Below are 18,953 nucleotides of genomic sequence, written 5' to 3'. Positions count from 1 at the left end.
CCCACCTTGTCCAATGTATTAATTAATGCATTACTGAAATAAATCCCAGAAAGTCCCAGGGATATTACCATCGGTTGTGCTGATATTTTTGTGTACACTAAAACATGTTGCGATATACAAACCGTTCGTAACTGCATAATTTCTGGCCTTATGATTTTTACAGAGAAACCCCAAGGCGTTCGATAATCGAATACGTAACGGGAGGAGCGGACCATTTTGATTGAAAATTGAGGAAAAACCCATTGACTCAGTCTTATCTACTGCAGCTGCTGTGCGATAAAAACAAGCAGACAGCGTTTAAATAGAGTTCTCAAAGAGTTGTTGTAGGATTTAGTCCAAATCCTGGTGCAAATATCAGGATTGTTAAAAATATATATTTGGCTCATATAAGGTCCTCTTTGCTTCTATTACTGAAGGTTTCCTCTCCCATCGTATTCTAGGAACACCTTACACAAAAACAGCACCTCTATTACCTTCATCATATGCTGCCTCAAGATCCATAAATGCCACGTCCAAGTCCTTTTGTTTCTCCTGACATTTCTCACACACATTGTTCGAAGCAACAGCTGGTCCACGCATCCCTTGTCACTCCTGATACCGCATTGTTCCTCCTCAGTCTGATGCTCTGTACATGCCACCACACTCTCAATCAGCACTCTTCCATACAGCTTACAGGTACACTCAACACAAACACGCACCTTTGCCCCTTTGCCTTTTAGACAATGGCACCTGTATTTGCATTGTCAATCTCAAGCATGCATACATACATTGAAAATCCTAATTAACTAATCAACAACACAGTCGCTTCCTTTCTTAAGAAATTCAACGGCTATACCATCCATTCCAGCCGTCGTACCACATTATCATCAGCAAGGCATTCACCTCCTCTTCCCTCCTCACGAAACCACTCTCCGTGACCCTCTCACTTTGCATACCTCCTCGACCCAAACACCCTACATATGCCATCATATTATCAGACACATTCAACAGTTCTTTCCAGATATCATCTCATCTTCGATTCACCAGATCACTAACTGTTATGACTTGCCATTAGCTACCATCACCAATGTTCCCATTTGTCTCTTCTTTTTCTCGCGCCATTAATTTCCAACATTCATTCATATTCTACCTTAAGTTTGCTGGTATCGCTTACCACAACTCTCATTTGCCCTCTTTTTTCAGCCCCTCCTCATTCCCGATTTGCCGCTTTCTCTCGTACATCTCTGAGGAACTCGCACTCCTTCCCTGTAAGTACCACCCAATACATCTTCCTTTTCTCTTTTACTAGGAAATCTACTTCGTCATCCCACCACCTCCGACCTAGATATGCCATACACTTCTCATGCACATTCCAGAACTGCTTCCCAAAATATTTCTCAGTTTTCTCTTATCTTCGTTTTACTCTCACCTCTTTAGGATTCTACCCTCAATCTCTCCTGGTGTTTCTTCACACAAGCCTCTTTTCCAAGCTCCCTCACTTTCACTACTCTCCTCTCACTCATAATTTCCTCTATTCCGAAAACCTTTTTTGATTTTTCACACCTCGCCTCTACCAGGTAATGATCAGACATCCCATCAGCACATTCACATCCAAAAGACTCTTTTGCACTCCCATCGATTAGTATGTATACCAGCCATGCACGCTGACAATCTTTCCTATTCACTCACGCATATACGTCCCTCTTTCTAAAGTATATATTCCCAGTCACCGGTCCTTTTTCAGCACACAGCTTGATATGCTCTTCACTATTTCTATTCATCTCACAACCAAGAGAAAGACTCCCCATCTCTTCCAACGAGACAAGGAGCTTTGACGTAGAGCACTATACTTTATCGAGCGATATTAGTGAGGGTTATGCACAAGGTACTAGTGACGGTTATGTACAAGAAAAACATGGTTTATTATCAAAACCATGTAATATTCTCGTAAGATATCAACACAACTTACAGAACCCTCAACTTGTCGCAGAAGCGGAAGAAAAAATATAAATACTTCTGCTGCTGAGGGTCGCCTGGCCGCTCAGTCTGTCGTCTGCATATGCGCGTGTCACACCCATGAATTGGTCGAACTATACCACTCACATCCCGTGATTTCCTATGTTTTGACTACAGTTTGAAGTTGAATACCAGTCTGTTCAAATGAGAATTTTAGGTTCTGTTTTATTACGGACATATTACCTACTTTTACATTAATCAACCCTACATTCTAATTACTGTCGCCTTATTTAGTACCGTTCAATTAAACGTGAAACTCAAAACCATGCTTTGAAACTTTTAGGTTATTTCTAAACCAGTACTGCGGAACCATCACTCAATATCTAATTAGGGCTACTACTAATGCGGAGCCAAATTCAGACTTTTACCGACGTACTGCATCCAAGATACGCCTTGCCCCCAGCCATCCCTTGCTATGTGACCTTCACCCACACCCTCACTGAAATATTCTGTGCATTCTTACACAAATACAGATGCACAAATAGTAAACAAAACGGCAACTGGTAATCACCAGCAAGCAATTTATGTCGCAAACAATTGTATGTATAGTTATCTCATTCTCAGATGTTCTGTAGTGACCTACAGGATTCATGTTGCTAGTATTAATATTCATTTCTTTTTTCATACTTGTTCGCAGTTTCCCGCTTTAGCGACGTAGCACCAGGAACAGACGAAGAAAAGGCCTCATTCGTTCTCATGAATAGTGTACATTAGGATGATTTTCTTAAAACCTAATACTAGTGTACTTGTTTCTACGAAGTTTACTGAAAGCATTATCTTATCTTGAATTGTTTCATGTTATCGTTCATGTATTGCTTTGCAACCTAGGATGATATTACGTCCCTGGCATTTTTCTTAACTTAGTTTTCGCTACTATTGGTGTTGCTTAGGTGTCCAAACAGTTTTCCTCTCATTGGCGGTCGTAAGTGCATAGTGTCCACTATCTAACCAAGTTTGTTCTTCCACACACAAATGAACTATGCAAGAAAAAACGATTACCTGAATTACTAGTGCGAGCAGAACAAGAGTCTGCAGATTCGCCTTCGTAGTAGTCACTTGTGGATGCAGTTTGAACCTGTTTGACGAGTCTCACACCCACCAAACTGACTTGTCACAAATGACTGGACGACTAAGTGGACGTTCGTAGGGCAGTATTGACTCGATGACGTGAAGGATTTGTCAGTTCTCGAAGCAGTGAACTGGGAGACTCGGACCTACCCAACTAAAAACACACTCACAAAAATAAGTGAACGTCACAGTCTCATTCTTGGGTTCGTCACCGTCTCATTCCTCGGTTCGTTTGCTAGACTCGCAATATGTAACATTTCTCGAACTGCAGTGAAAGAATTTTTAAAAGCTTTGGAATATCATACGAACACCCAGCACTCTTATCAAATAACATAAGGTGTAAATTTTAATCTCTTGGCCAGTTATACATTTCTGCCATGAACTAATATGATAAATCGAACATGACTTTTCTGTGTGATCTTTAAGAAGGATAACAGTTATGACTGATAATATTTCAATAAAAAGGTGTTTTATGTTTTTTACAGACTTAACATAGTTCCAACAACATGGCTACATTAATGTTATATTTCGCCAATGGAAATAGGGTTATGCTCGGTCTGGGGGGACAAAAGTGATCGTTTGAAAATTCGTTTGCCAATGTGAAGCCTTCCCACTGCTATTAATGAGCCAAACTCTGTAGAAATTAACTAAATTTAGAAAACAATTTCCGTCTTTTTTTTTAAATATGCTAATGATATCTAAATAACTGAATGTAAAAGCCATAAGATTAAGTTATATAACAAACCACGTATCTAACAGACATACGATTCTAATACATTACATACTGTTTTTCATTTATCAAGAATTAACTTCATTGTTGTTTGCTTGACATCTATCCACACCACTCCTATACCTTTTTAAATAAGGAGTCCGTAGTGTGCCTGGATGCAAACTACACCATATTTTTCCGTGGGAGTATAACACACACAAACCCTGTTCTCCAAAAGCTTACGTTCTACTGATACCTCTTGAAAAAAGAAAGATAAACTTTTGAACTTGCAAGTTAAACGATTCTGTAATTGTTTATGTCTGATACAATATATATAATCGAGGTGGTGTGCAAAGTGAGAGGGTTAGGGAAAATGATTTGGTAAGCAGAAAAGAGGGAGTGAAAGCTTTGCGGAAGACGAAAGCCGGCAAGGCAGCAGGTTTGGATGGTATTGCAGTGGAATTTATTAAAAAAGGGGGTGACTGTATTGTTGACTGGTTGGTAAGGTTATTTAACGTATGTATGACTCATGGTGAGGTTCCTGAGGATTGGCGGAATGCGTGCATAGTGCCATTGTACAAAGGCAAAGGGGATAAGAGTGAGTGCTCAAATTACAGAGGTATAAGTTTGTTGAGTATTCCTGGTAAATTATATGGGAGGGTATTGATTGAGAGGGTGAAGGCATGTACAGAGCATCAGATTGGGGAAGAGCAGTGTGGTTTCAGAAGTGGTAGAGGATGTGTGGATCAGGTGTTTGCTTTGAAGAATGTATGTGAGAAATACTTAGAAAAGCAAATGGATTTGTATGTAGCATTTATGGATCTGGAAAAGGCATATGATAGAGTTGATAGAGATGCTCTGTGGAAGGTATTAAGAATATATGGTGTGGGAGGAAAGTTGTTAGAAGCAGTGAAAAGTTTTTATCGAGGATGTAAGGCATGTGTACGTGTAGGAAGAGAGGAAAGTGATTGGTTCTCAGTGAATGTAGGTTTGCGGCAGGGGTGTGTGATGTCTCCATGGTTGTTTAATTTGTTTATGGATGGGGTTGTTAGGGAGGTAAATGCAAGAGTCCTGGAAAGAGGGGCAAGTATGAAGTCTGTTGGGGATGAGAGAGCTTGGGAAGTGAGTCAGTTGTTGTTCGCTGATGATACAGCGCTGGTGGCTGATTCATGTGAGAAACTGCAGAAGCTGGTGACTGAGTTTGGTAAAGTGTGTGGAAGAAGAAAGTTAAGAGTAAATGTGAATAAGAGCAAGGTTATTAGGTACAGTAGGGTTGAGGGTCAAGTAAATTGGGAGGTGAGTTTGAATGGAGAGGGACTGGAGGAAGTGAAGTGTTTTAGATATCTGGGAGTGGATCTGGCAGCGGATGGAACCATGGAAGCGGAAGTGGATCATAGGGTGGGGGAGGGGGCGAAAATTCTGGGGGCCTTGAAGAATGTGTGGAAGTCGAGAACATTATCTCGGAAAGCAAAAATGGGTATGTTTGAAGGAATAGTGGTTCCAACAATGTTGTATGGTTGCGAGGCGTGGGCTATGGATAGAGTTGTGCGCAGGAGGATGGATGTGCTGGAAATGAGATGTTTGAGGACAATGTGTGGTGTGAGGTGGTTTGATCGAGTGAGTAACGTAAGGGTAAGAGAGATGTGTGGAAATAAAATGAGCGTGGTTGAGAGAGCAGAAGAGGGTGTTTTGAAGTGGTTTGGGCACATGGAGAGAATGAGTGAGGAAAGATTGACCAAGAGGATATATGTGTCGGAGGTGGAGGGAACGAGGAGAAGAGGGAGACCAAATTGGAGGTGGAAAGATGGAGTGAAAAAGATTTTGTGTGATCGGGGCCTGAACATGCAGGAGGGTGAAAGGAGGGCAAGGAATAGAGTGAATTGGAGCGATGTGGTATACCGGGGTTGACGTGCTGTCAGTGGATTGAATCAGGGCATGTGAAGCGTCTGGGGTAAACCATGGAAAGCTGTGTAGGTATGTATATTTGCGTGTGTGGACGTATGTATATACATGTGTATGGGGGGGGGGGCCATTTCTTTCGTCTGTTTCCTTGCGCTACCTCGCAAACGCGGGAGACAGCGACAAAGTATAAAAAAAAAAAAAAAATAAACAAACTGGAGTCGTAAAAAATTCATCTTTAAAATTTCTATATATTTTATGACTGGAATGTATATAAATAATGTGAATTCAAAATATTGCCAATATACTCCCCGAATAGTGGAGTTTGATCCAAAATTAATTCCTTCCAAGCAATGTTACGTTAAGTTGTACCCGAGCCATCCTAGCCTAGCTGAGCTTTTGTGATGTATTTCCAAGCAATGATACGTTGATTATGTAAGCTACCCATCCTAACCTAGCCTACAATAAAAACAGTATATCAATATTATTTAGTATTTCCCCTGAACTACAGTAATTGCTAGTTGGGCTAAGCGATACGGCAACACTCACGTTTTTCTTAATTTCACAGATGTCTGTACATCTGTTTGCCAAACATGTCGTCCATACCATGAGGGCAATAACAGCTTTTGATCTTGAATATAACACGTTCCCTCTCTGTCTCATATGAGATCTTCACCAGCTCCAGGCATTAGCAAGAATGAAAGAAATTTCTTATAATATGTAGATGAACACATATACCAATTCGAGTCTGGAGGAAATTCATTTGAGTGATACCGATGTAGGAAAGGACATTAGTCCATGAACGTCATTCTAATAAAATCGTATATAGAAAACAATGGTAAAAAGTTCTGGAATATTCTAACGATCGGTTTAGAAATATCTCCTAGTTAGAGGGGTCGTTTACAGCATTAAATTGCTCCAGTACTTCAAATCGTTGGTTATTTGCTTACAGGGTGGTATTGTTAGACCTAATTTACATTATTATGCGCAGAAATAATAGTAATGTTGATATTTAGCTGTTTTTCCATTACACTAGGCTACCATTCCTGCCGCATTATACTTTCTGGAAACTTTTTTTTTTTTTTTTTTAATACATAGGCGTCAGCCATACATAATATTGCAAAACTGTGAATCTTAATTTTTCATGTCCAGTAGTTTTAACCAAAACTATTTTTTCACCAATTTCACTCACTGTTTGACTCATTGTCATATAAAAAATTCAAGGGTGTTTCGTCCATGTTTCCAATACAAGTCTATATACGCTCATATTCCAGTGTTTGATTATGGATATATGAAATCATAGACTTATAGAATTATGAACCTATGAAAACTATGATATTATGATCTTATGAAATTCAATGACCTTGTCATCAAGTTCTTGTGGAAGACACGGTGATATTTTCCATCCACGTCTCAATACAATCGACTTTCGCTTTCTTTCTCTCCTTCAAAAAAATGTTACCGTAATCGCTTCTCGAACGATTTTCGCTTAAAAATGATAATAATACTGTATCCTAATTAATTTGAATATGTATTCAAACGGAAAATATATTCACTTTTGCTGACATTACCCGAGTTTCGGTGTAAAGTGCCGTAATAAGAAATGGTAAAGAATATGCCTTCGACGTTTGAGGCAACAGATTTATATCAGGCAACAGATTTACATCCAATACAGAGAACAAATACTTTCACATGAAATGAATCTTTAATGAAAGCAACAACTGTGGATGATTAGATTCAGATTTATCTTTGAGTTTAACTTCAAGTCTGTTAACCGAAACAAATCAGTAACTTAATGGATATTTTTCGTTAAAAATGTGGGAACATCAAATATTAAAATCTTAGTGCATTTCTCCCTTGTTGGAATTCATATATTGCATCCATTGTTGCTGGCTATTGATCGTTCACTTAGAAATCACTACTGGAAAGCTGCAGGTCTTCCTTCAGTCTGGCAATATATGTAGTGTTTACTTCTTCAGCCATAAGATTTCTCCATTTCTCCTTGTCCACACGTCCGACCCTCACTATCTGTACAACTCATTGGTTACCTTTTGATCAACAACCATATCAAAGACTACAATCTTCCCCTGATTTCACACTTGAGTGCAAAGTAAGAAGCGGTTGAAATTTTTCCAAATGCTGATTGTGACGCTGTTTGCCGAGCAATATAGAGCCTAGCTAATACCTTCACAATAATTACTGTGTGGAAAATACACTAGATACAAAGTAGAGGGAATTTCATTTTGAGAGTCATGTTCCATATTGGTCTTCCAACAAAGGAATTGTGTACTTGTACGCGTTAGGCTTGAGCAAGAAATGACCATGTAAATGTTCTGGAGATGAATGGTAGTGAAGGCGTTTAATGTGATCTCTCCTAAAACGGTCTAAGCCAGGTTCAAGGCCAGGCCACACACCACACAAGGAAGCAATCACACATAACGTGTTTCTGTATATGCGTCCGCATATATGAAGTGTATGTATTTGTGCATGTGACCACTGTTAACCTTTGAGGGTTAGAATTCCCTCAAAGTTGTCCGCCAAACGACTTCTGGGTGCACTTTTCTTCTAATATTAACAATAAGCCAGGTTCAACGCAGCCACATACCTGAACCAAGAAGCTATCTCACATATCGTGTTTATGCATATATGTCTGCATATGTGAAGGAGTGTATTTTGACCTTGGTACCGGCCCTGTATATACCTAGGCAGCTGAAGCGCCTGGACGTTTAATAGAGTCGTCTCAATATAGTCAAATCTATGTTCCTCAATAGTTCAAGATATTATATTCTCTCTTCCTCAAAATTTCAATTTACTTATATTCATTTCCTTAGTAATATAACATAGTGAAATATGTCTTTCTCAATGATTTGATAAGGTTAAATGTATCTTCATTATTAGTATACTATAGTTTTTGCGATGTCTGAACAGTTCACCCGTAAAACGTGTTGCTACAGAATACAGGTATTACCCTCATATTTTGTTTTTCTCAGTAGATATTAGATGAAACAGACTAAAGATAAGTGGTTTAAGATGTCTTTTATAATATCCTGTTGAACTAGGAAGGAGAACAACCATCAGGCTCACTGTGAAGAGACGCCATCATATTATCTGGAAAATATCTTCCTTGGACTCGATTTTACTTTAAAGACGGCAAACTCATCTTTACTACGCCCAAGACACCTAACAACCCTTATGTGTGTTCTCTGACCTTATATTATAATTTATTTTCAACTGTTGAAGAAACTTCTTAACTAACTAAAGAAACACTATGGAAGAGTCCTTATAATAGCTAAATTTAACCCTTTACGAGAGCAGTGCTGCATTTTTGGGATCAGTAAGTTACAGAAACATATATATAATTTCCACTGCTTGTCCAACAGCAGGTATTGTATGGTCTGCGCGGCATTATTCCTTGTGAATGTAGATTCTCTTGGGTATTGCGTATATGATTCGATATATTTTAAAGCAATGGTACATTAAGTTGTACCCGAGCCATCCTAGCCTAGCCAAGCCTTGTGATGTATTTCCAAGCAATGATACGTTATGTATGCTAGCCATCCTAACCTAGCTAACAAAAACAGTATATCTATATCATTTATCATTTCCCCTGAACTGCAGTAATATCTATATCATTTATTTCCCCTGAACTGCAGTAACTGCTAGTTGGGCTAGGCTATATGGCAACACTCATGTTTTTCTTAATTTCTCAGATGTGTGTATATCTGTTTGCAAAACATACTATCCATACCATGAGGGCAATTGCAGCTTTTGATCTTGAATATAACACGTTATTCTCTTTTGAGAATCATATTTTTTTTTCCTTTTTTTGTGTAATGTGTATTTCTTTTTCAGCCATAAAATTTTTGCATTTTTCCTTATCAACACATCCGACCCTAACAATCTGTACAACTCATTGGTCACCTTTTGATCAACAACCATATCAAAGACCACAATCTGCCCCTGATTTCACACTAGAGTGTAAAGTAAGAAGCGGTTGAAAATTTCTTTTACATGCTGATTGTGACGCTGTTTGACGAGCAATATATAGCGTAGCTAATACCTTCACAATAATTACTGTGTGGAAAACAAACTAGATACAAAGTAGAAGGAATTTAGGTTTAGAATACCCTCAAAGTTATCCGCCAAACGACGTTTAAGTCTCTTTTCTTCCCTTATTAATTAACAAAGATTATAAATATGTATACTGCATATGTGAAGGAGTGTATTTATGTGTGTATGTGAGTACTGTTGACTTCTGAGGGTTAGAATTCCCTCAAAGTTGTCCGCCAAACAAGTCTTGGGTCTGTTTTCTTCCAGTATTAATATAGGTTATAACTATCTATACAGAACACTTCGGGTCACCGAGAGCCTTTCCTTATCCGTTTGGTATCAGTCCGTTTCCATCTCGTCTTCATCACTCTCCACTACCTCCATCATCTCGAAATCGAAGTATTCAACTTCCATATCAACACAATCACCCTCCACTACCTCCATCATCTCCACATGAAGGTATTCCACCTCCATATCAAAACAATCACCCCCCACTACCTCCATCATCTCCTCATCAAAGTACTCCACCTCCATGTCCACACAGCCATAGTCCATCTCAGATACCTCGACATAGGCAACTTCCATCACCTCCACAGGGGAGAATCCTCCTACCTGCACGGAGAACATTGCTGTTCAAGAGTTTGTGAAAAGATATAGGGAATCTGCCAGACGGAGCACAGATGTGTGCCGTATGGAAATCAGACCTCAAATGATGCTTCTGACCTTGGTACCGGCCTTATATACCCAGGCAGCTGAAGCGCCTGAACGTTTAATATAGGCGTCTCAACATAGGCAAATCTGTGTTCCTCAAATGTTTACCAAATGGCGTCCTAGCTTCGTCTCTTCGATGTATATCAACTGACTTATATTTCTCTCTTGTGTCTCCCCTGATGATGTGATTATTACACAAAAGTGCACTTGGGAACTTTTCGTGTTTCATTTTCCCCGTGGACTCATAGGAATATCTTGATCACGCGCAAAATTGTGATCCTTTCCAATATATATATATATATATATATATATATATATATATATATATATACATATATATATATATATATATATATATATATATATATTATCCCTGGGGATAGGGGAGAAAGAATACTTCCCACGTATTCCCTGCGTGTCGTAGAAGGCGACTAAAAGGGGAGGGAGCGGGGGGCTGGAAATCTTCCCCTCATTATTTTTTTTTTTTTTTTTTAGTTTTCCAAAAGAAGGAACAGAGAAGGCGGCCAGGTGAGGCTATTTCCTCAAAGGCCCAGGTCTCTGTTCTTAACGCTACCTCGCTAACGCGGGAAATGGCGAATAGTTTGAAAGGAAAAGATATATATATATATATATATATATATATATATATATATATATATATATATATATATATATATATATAGAGAGAGAGAGAGAGAGAGAGAGAGAGAGAGAGATATCTTTTTTTTTCTTTTTTTTTTTGCTTTGTCGCTGTCTCCCACGTTTGCGAGGTAGCGCAAGGAAACAGACGAAAGAAATGGCCCAACCCACCCCCATACACATGTATATACATACGTCCACACACGCAAATATACATACCTACACAGCTTTCCATGGTTTACCCCAGACGCCTCACACGCCTTGATTCAATCCACTGACAGCACGTCAACCCCAGTATACCACATCGCTCCAATTCACTCTATTCCTTGCCCTCCTTTCACCCTCCTGCATGTTCAGGCCCCGATCACACAAAATCTTTTTCACTCCATCTTTCCACCTCCAATTTGGTCTCCCTCTTCTCCTCGTTCCCTCCACCTCCGACACATATATTCTCTTGGTCAATCTTTCCTCACTCATTCTCTCCATGTGCCCGAACCATTTCAAAACACCCTCTTCTGCTCTCTCAACCACGCTCTTTCTATTTCCACACATCTCTCTTACCCTTACGTTACTTACTCGATCAAACCACCTCACACCACATATTGTCCTCAAACATCTCATTTCCAGCACATCCATCCTCCTGCGCACAACTCTATCCATAGCCCACGTCTCGCAACCATACAACATTGTTGGAACCACTATTCCTTCAGACATACCCATTTCTGCTTTCCGAGATAATGTTCTCGACTCCCACACATTCTTCAAGGCTCCCAGAATTTTCGCCCCCTCCCCCACCCTATGATCCACTTCCGCTTCCATGGTTCCATCCGCTGCCAGATCCACTCCCAGATATCTAAAACACTTCACTTCCTCCAGTTTTTCTCCGTTCAAACTCACCTCCCAATTGACTTGACCCTCAACCCTACTGTACATATATCTATGTATTTATTATACTTAGTCACTGTCTCCCGCCCGCGTTAGCGAGATAGCCCAAGAAAACGGACGAAAGAATGGCCCAACCCAACCACATACACATGTATATACATAAACGCCCATACACGCACATATACATACCTATACATTTCAACGTGTACGCACATATACTCAGACATATACAAAAGTTGAGGGCAAAGGACGTAAGGGTAGTGGGGGAGGAATGGGATGTATTTAGGGAAGCAGTGATGGCTTACGCAGAAGATGCTTATGGCATGAGAAGCGTGGGAGGTGGGCAGATTAGAAAGGGTAGTGAGCGGTGGTATGAAGAAGTAAGATTATTTGTGAAAGAGAAGAGGGATTCGTTTGGACGATTTCTGCAAGGAAGCAGTGCAAATGACAGGAAGATGAATAAAAGGAAGAGGCAGGAGGTCAAGAGAAAGGTGCAAGAGGTGAAAAAGAGGGCAATTGAGAGTTGGGGTGAGAGAGTATCATTAAACTTTAGGGAGAATAAACAGATGTTTTGGAACGAGGTAAATAAAGTGCGTGAGAAAAGTAAACAGATGGGAACATCGGTAAAGGGGGCAACTGGAGAGGTAATAACAAGTAGTGATGAAGTAAGGAGGTGGAGTGAATATTTTGAAGGTTTGTTGAATGTGTTTGATTGTAGAGTGGCAGATACAGGGTGCTTTGGTCGAGGTGGTGTGCGAAGTGAGAGGGTCAGGAAGAATGGTTTGGTAAACAGAGAAGTAGTGAAAGCTTTGCGGAAGATGAAAGCCTGCAAAGCGGTGTTTTTAATTGTACTGCAGTCGGAATTATCAAAAAAGTTGGTGACTGTGTTGTTGATTGGTTGGTAATGATATTCAGTGTATGTATGGTTAATGGTGAAGTGCCTGAGGTTTGGCGGAATGCATGTATAGGGCCATTGAACAAACCTAATGTGATGGGGTGAATGTTGAAACTACAGGGCCATAGGTTTCTTGAGTATTCCTGGGAAATCATATGGGAGGGTATGGACTGAGAGGGTAAATGCATGTACAAAGCGTCAAATTGGGGTAGTGCAGTGTGGTTTCAGAAGTGGTAGAGGATGTGTGGATCAGGTGTTTGCTTTGAAGAATGTATGTGAGAAATAGTTAGAAAAACGTATGGATTTGTATGTAGCATTTATAGATCTGGAGAAGGCATATGATAGGCTGGATAGAAAGCTTTGTGGAAGATTTTAAGAGTATCGGGTGTGGGAGGAAAGTTGCTAGAAGCAGTGAAAAGATCTTACCAAAGATGTAAGGCATATGTACGAGTAGGAAGAGAGCAAGGTGATTGGTTCCCAGTAAATGTCAGTTTTCGGCAGGGCTGCGTAATGTCTCCATGGTTGTTTAAATTGTTTATGGATGGGTTGGTTAGGGAGGTTAATGCAAGAGTTTTGGAGTGAGAGGCAAGTATGCATTCTATTTTGGATGAGATGGCTTGGGAGGTGAGTCAGTTATTGTTTGCTGATGATACAGCGCTGGTAGCTGATTCGGGTGAGAGACTCCGCAAGTTGGTGACTGAGTTTGGTAGTGTATGAGAGAAGAAAGTTGAGAGTAAATGTGAATAAGAACAAGGTTATTCGGTTCAGTATGATTGAGGGAAAAGTTGATTTGGAGGTAAATTTCATTGGAGAAAAACTGGAGGAAGTGAAGTGTTTTAGATATCTGGGAGTAGATTTACCAGCAAATGGAACCATGGAAGCGAAAGTGAGTCACAGGGTGGGGGAGGGAGCGAAGGTTCTGGGAGCGTTGAAGAATGTGTGGAAGGTGAGAAAGTTATCTCAGATAGCAAAAATGGGTATGTTTGAAGGAATGCGGTTCCAACAATGTTATATGGTTGCGAGGCATAGGTTGTGCAGAAGAGGGAGGCTGAGTTGGATATGAAATGTTTGAGGACAATATGTAGTGTGAGGTGGTTTCATCGAGTAAATATTGAAAGGGTAAGAGAGATGTGTGGTAATAAAGAGAGTGTGGTTGTGAGAGCAGAAGAGGGTGTGTTGAAATGGTTTGGTCACATGGAGAGAATGAGTGAGGAAAGCTTGACAAAGGAGTTATGTGTCAGAATTAGAGGCTACGAGGAAAAGTGGGAAACCAAATTGGAGGTGAAAGGATGGAGTGAAAAAGATTTTGAGTGATCGGGGCCTAAACATACAGGATGGTAAAAGGAGTGCAAGGAACAGAGTGAATTGGAAAGATGTGGTATACCGGAGTCGACGTGCTTTCAACGGATTAAACCAGGGCATGTGAAGCATTCTGGGGTAAACCATGGAATGTTTTGAGTTCCATGTATGTGGAAAGGGAGCTGTGGTTTCGGTGCATTACACATGACAGCTACAGACTGAGTGTGAACGAATGTGGCCTTTTTTGTGTTTTCCTAGCGCTACTTCCTAGCGCGCGGGGGTACGGGGGTACTATTCCATGTGTGGCGGGGTGGCGACGAGAATGGATGAAGGCAGCAAGTATGAATATATATATATATATATATATATATATATATATATATATATATATATATATATATATATATATATATATATAAAACGTAAGGGGAGTGGGAGAGGAATGGGATGTATTTAGGGAAGCAGTGATGGCCTGCGCAAAAGATGCTTGTGGCATGAGAAGCGTGGGAGATGGGCAGATTAGAAAGGGTGGTGACTGGTGGGATGAAGAAGTAAGATTATTAGTGAAAGAGAAGAGAGAGGCATTTGAACGATTTTTGCAGGGGAATAATGCAAATGAGTGAGAAATGTATAAAAGAAAAAGGCAGGAGGTCAAGAGTAAGGTGCAAGAGGTGAAAAAGAGGGTAAATGAGAGATGGGGTGAGAGAGTATCATTAAATTTTAGGGAGAATAAAAAAATGTTTTGGAAGGAGGTAAATAAAGTGCGTAAGACAAGGGAACAAATGAGAACTTCTGTGAAAGGGGCTAATGGGGAGGTGATAACAAGTAGTGGTGATGTTAGAAGGAGATGGAGTGAGTATTTGGAAGGTTTGTTGAATGTGTTTGATGATAGAGTGGCAGATATAGGGTGTTTTGGTCGAGGTGGTGTGCAAAGTGAGAGGGTTAGGGAAAATGATTTGGTAAACAGAGAAGAGGTAGTAAGAGCATTGCGGAAGATGAAAGCCGGCAAGGCAGCAGGTTTGGATGGTATTGCAGTGGAATTTATTAAAAAAGGGGGTGACTGTATTGTTGACTGGTTGGTAAGGTTATTTAATGTATGTATAATTCATGGTGAGGTGCCTGAGGATTGGCGGAATGCTTGCATAGTGCCATTGTACAAAGGCAAAGGGGATAGGAGTGAGTGCTCAAATTACAGAGGTATAAGTTTGTTGAATATTCCTGGTAAATTATATGGGAGGGTATTGATTGAGAGGGTGAAGGCATGTACAGAGCATCAGATTGGGGAAGAGCAGTGTGGTTTCAGAAGTGGTAGAGGATGTGTGGATTAGGTGTTTGCTTTGAAGAATGTATGTGAGAAATACTTAGAAAAGCAAATGGATTTGTATGTAGCATTTATGGATCTGGAGAAGGCATATGATAGAGTTGATAGAGATGCTCTGTGGAAGGTATTAAGAATATATGGTGTGGCAGGCAAGTTGTTAGAAGCAGTGAAAAGATTTTTATCGAGGATGTAAGGCATGTGTACGTGTAGGAAGAGAGGAAAGTGATTGGCTTTCAGTGAATGTAGGTTTACGGCAGGGATGTGTAATGTCTCCATGGTTGTTTAATTTGTTTGTGGATGGGGTTGTTAGGGAGGTGAATGCATGGGTTTTAGAAAGAGGGGCAAGTATGAAGTCTGTTGTGGATGAGAGAGCTTGGGAAGTGAGTCAGTTGTTGTTCGCTGATGATACAGCGCTGGTGGCTGATTCATGTGAGAAACTGTAGAAGCTGGTGACTGAGTTTGATAAAGTGTGTGAAAGAAGAAAGTTGAGAATAAATGTGAATAAGAGCAAGGTTGTTAGGTACAGTAGGGTTGAGGGTCAAGTCGACTGGGAGGTAATTTTGAATGGAGAAAAAGTGGGGGAAGTGAAGTGTTTTAGATATCTGAGAGTGGATTTGGCAGCGGATGGAACCATGAAAGCGGAAGTGAATCATAGGGTGGGGGAGGGGGCGAAAATCTCTGGGAGCGTTGAAGAATGTGTGGAAGTCGAGAACGTTATCTCGGAAAGCAAAAATGGGTATGTTTGAAGGAATAGTGGTTCCAACAATGTTGTATGGTTGCGAGGCGTGGGCTATGGATAGAGTTGTGCGCAGGAGGGTGGATGTGCTGGAAATGAGATGTTTGAGGACAATGTGTGGTGTGAGGTGGTTTGATCGAGTAAGTAATGTAAGGGTAAGAGAGATGTGTGGAAATAAAAAGAGCGTGGTTGAGAGAGCAGAAGAGGGTGTTTTGAAATGGTTTGTTCACATGGAGAGAATGAGTGAGGAAAGATTGACCAAGAGGATATATGTGTCGGAGATGGAGGGAACGAGGAGAAGTGGGAGACCAAATTGGAGGTGGAAAAATGGAGTGAAAAAGATTTTGAGTGATCGGGGCCTGAACATGCAGGAGGGTGAAAGGCGGGCAAGGAATAGAGTGAATTGGATCGATGTGGTATACCGGGGTTGACGTGCTGTCAGTGGATTGAAGCAGGGCATGTGAAGCGTCTGGGGTAAACCATGGAAAGCTGTGTGGGGCCTGGATGTGGAAAGGGAGCTGTGGTTTCGGGCATTATTGCATGACAGCTGGAGACGGAGTGTGAACGAATGGGGCCTTTGTTATCTTTTCCTAGCGCTACCTCGCACACATGAGGGGGGAGAGGGATGGTATTCCATGTGTGGCGAGGTGGCGATGGGAATGAATAAAGGCAGGCAGTGTGAATTGTGTGCATGGGTATATATATATATATATGTATGTGTCTGTGTGTGTATATATATGTGTACATTGAGATGTATGGGTGTGTATGTTTGCGTGTGTGGACGGGTGTGTATATACATGTGTATGGGGGTGGGTTGGGCCATTTCTTTCTTCTGTTTCCTTGCGCTACCTCGCAAATGCGGGAGACAGCGACAAAGCAAAATAGATAAAATATAAATAAGATAATATATATATATATATATATATATATATATATATATATATATATTTTTTTTTTTTTTTTTTTTTTTTTTTTTGCCGCTGTCTCCCGCGTTTGCGAGGTAGCGCAAGGAAACAGACGAAAGAAATGGCCCAACCCACCCCCATACACATGTATATACATACGTCCACACACGCAAATATACATACCTACACAGCTTTCCATGGTTTACCCCAGACGCTTCACATGCTTTGATTCAATCCACTGACAGCACGTCAACCCCGGTATACCACATCGCTCCAATTCACTCTATTCCTTGCCCTCCTTTCACCCTCCTGCATGTTCAGGCCCCGATCACACAAAAACTTTTTCACTCCATCTTTCCACCTCCAATTTGGTCTCCCTCTTCTCGTTCCCTCCACCTCCGACACATATATTCTCTTGGTCAATCTTTCCTCACTCATTCTCTCCATGTGTCCGAACCATTTCAAAACACCCTCTTCTGCTCTCTCAACCACGCTCTTTTTATTTCCACACATCTCTCTTACCCTTACGTTACTCACTCGATCAAACCACCTCACACCACACATTGTCCTCAAACATCTCATTTCCAGCACATCCATCCTCCTGCGCACAACTCTATCCATAGCCCACGCCTCGCAACCATACAACATTGTTGGAACCACTATTCCTTCAAACATACCCATTTTTGCTTTCCGAGATAATGTTCTCAACTTCCACACATTCTTCAAGGCCCCCAGAATTTTCGCCCCCTCCCCCACCCTATGATCCACTTCCGCTTCCATGGTTCCATCCACTGCCAGATCCACTCCCAGATATCTAAAACACTTCACTTCCTCCAGTTTTTCTCCATTCAAACTCACCTCCCAATTGACTTGACCCTCAACCCTACTGTACCTAATAACCTTGCTCTTATTCACATTTACTCTTAACTTTCTTCTTCCACACACTTTACCAAACTCAGTCACCAGCTTCTGCAGTTTCTCACATGAATCAGCCACCAGCGCTGTATCATCAGCGAACAACAACTGACTCACTTCCCAAGCTCTCTCATCCCCAACAGACTTCATACTTGCCCCTCTTTCCAGGACTCTTGCATTTACCTCCCTAACAACCCCATCCATAAACAAATTAAACAACCATGGAGACATCACACACCCCTGCCGCAAACCTACATTCACTGAGAACCAATCACTTTCCTCTCTTCCTACACGTACACATGCCTTACATCCTCGATAAAAACTTTTCACTGCTTCTAACAACTTTCCTCCCACACCATATATTCTTAATACCTTCCACAGAGCATCTCTATCAACTCTATCATATGCCTTCTCCAGATCCATAAATGCTACATACAAATCCATTTGCTTTTCTAAGTATTTCTCACATACATTCTTCAAAGCAAACACCTGATCCACACATCCTCTACCACTTCTGAAACCACACTGCTCTTCCCCAATCTGATGCTCTGTACATGCCTTCACCCTCTCAATCAGTACCCTCCCATATAATTTACCAGGAATACTCAACAAACTTATACCTCTGTAATTTGAGCACTCACTCTTATCCTCTTTGCCTTTGTACAATGGCACTATGCAAGCATTCCGCCAATCCTCAGGCACCTCACCATGAGTCATACATACATTAAATAACCTTACCAACCAGTCAACAATACAGTCACCCCCTTTTTTAATAAATTCCACTGCAATACCATCTAAAGCTGCTGCCTTGCCGGCTTTCATCTTCCGCAAAGCTTTCACTACTATATATATCATACATATTCGCAATTTTCCGCGTTAGCAAGTTACCGTTAAGAACGGAGGACTTAGCCTTAGGAGGAATATCC

At 40.8% G+C, this 18,953-nt stretch overlaps 1 protein-coding gene across 1 annotated transcript in view; it reads right to left on the bottom strand.

Annotated features, from left to right (window-relative positions):
• LOC139765403 (calcium-activated chloride channel regulator 1-like) overlaps positions 1 to 3,113 on the bottom strand; it is a 43,778-nt gene extending 40,665 nt beyond the window's left edge. The window contains exon 1 of the mRNA XM_071692761.1: positions 2,995 to 3,113. The gene's annotated coding sequence lies outside the window, so the exon portion shown is untranslated. The remainder of the gene's footprint in view (positions 1 to 2,994) is intronic.
• Positions 3,114 to 18,953: the final 15,840 nt, after the last annotated feature.

This window comes from Panulirus ornatus, chromosome 55, assembly GCF_036320965.1.
Source record: "Panulirus ornatus isolate Po-2019 chromosome 55, ASM3632096v1, whole genome shotgun sequence".
Taxonomy (NCBI): domain Eukaryota; kingdom Metazoa; phylum Arthropoda; class Malacostraca; order Decapoda; family Palinuridae; genus Panulirus; species Panulirus ornatus.
The sequence above is the reverse complement of the archived record's forward strand: the minus strand, read 5'-3'. Positions and strand labels throughout refer to the sequence as shown.